The sequence below is a fragment of the Penaeus vannamei genome, chromosome 26 (genome assembly GCF_042767895.1).
Source record: "Penaeus vannamei isolate JL-2024 chromosome 26, ASM4276789v1, whole genome shotgun sequence".
Classification (NCBI taxonomy): domain Eukaryota; kingdom Metazoa; phylum Arthropoda; class Malacostraca; order Decapoda; family Penaeidae; genus Penaeus; species Penaeus vannamei.
Genome location: NC_091574.1, coordinates 29950332 through 29951501, shown reverse-complemented (window position 1 = coordinate 29951501; position 1170 = coordinate 29950332). Strand labels below are relative to the sequence as shown.

Below are 1170 nucleotides of genomic sequence, written 5' to 3'. Positions count from 1 at the left end.
TACTTCAAAAGTATATCGAGGTTAGAACATTACTCGCTGACATCGTGATGATTATGATATTATTTGGGAGAAAATGATTACTTTGCATTCACTTGCTTTCAATTGAAACGAACTTTACATATGGACGAACACTGTAGCTTAGTCGGTTTTCAGAATCAACAGTTTGTAGGTTAGAAAACGTTTTATCTCACACAAGAACAGTCGCTGCACAAGATCAGAATCACTGAGACTTCATATCCACACGTCTCTCTCCTTTCCTAATTCTGGCACCATCAAAAATGTCCTTAATGAAGGTACAGATTGAATAATGAATCACAAAATGAAGAGGATAACAGTAGCCATGTCGTTCCTAACAGACGCGATAACGTAGTGAGACACACAAGTCACACATTCTGATAACGTTTTATTTTTTTTGTCTTATACAACGATTTCCTTCTCGTAATCTCGTTATCACGGAAATCCATATTAAATAACCTTCTCAAGAGCAATCTGCGTTGAGTATTATTTAGACAAACAAATGGTTCTTCGCTGCAAGGACCAAATGAGTTAATCACAGAACGAGGCTCCGCTGACCTTTGCTTACTACCTCCTTGCCATTTAGCTTTATTCAGACTATGATATCCTGATGTATAAAGTTATCAGATACATACCAAAAGTAATGACCTTCGTGAGATTAATCTCAGTTTTTTTTCATGTGATAAAACGGAGATGAGAAGAAAAAGGTTAGTTATAATAATGGGAGTATTAATGTTACATAATTAAATACATACACGCATACACATACACACGTGTTTGTTTATTTATGTATCATTCATGTTCCCGATATTGTAACTATTACTTTTTCACATCTCCGTTTTTCCATACAAAAAAAAAAAAAAAAAAAAAAAAATCATCTTGGAGATAAATCGTGTGTGTCTACATTTAATCCCTGCGGGTGTAAAAAGTAACATAATACAGAAGACAAAATGGAACCTCAACTTACCGACTGCAAAATTAAGAAACGTTTCATACAATTCATACATCGCACAAAAATGTTGCACGATCTCACCAAACCAATAACAAACCATTTATATCTATGTGTAATATTCATACACGCTTTTGAACAAGAGCATATCTTCAAGAGTCGTGATCCCAGTATATTATTTTACTTAAGCTGCAACTAATATTTTA

The 1170-nt window shown here is 34.0% G+C and overlaps 1 protein-coding gene across 2 annotated transcripts in view; it reads right to left on the bottom strand.

The window, feature by feature from the left end:
* LOC113805463 (tripartite motif-containing protein 3-like) overlaps positions 1–376 on the bottom strand; it is a 32822-nt gene extending 32446 nt beyond the window's left edge. The window contains exon 1 of one of the 2 annotated variants that reach the window (XM_070140310.1): positions 1–376. This exon is cut by the window's left edge and continues 131 nt beyond it. The gene's annotated coding sequence lies outside the window, so the exon portion shown is untranslated. The other variant, XM_070140312.1, reaches the window with a different exon arrangement.
* Positions 377–1170: the final 794 nt, after the last annotated feature.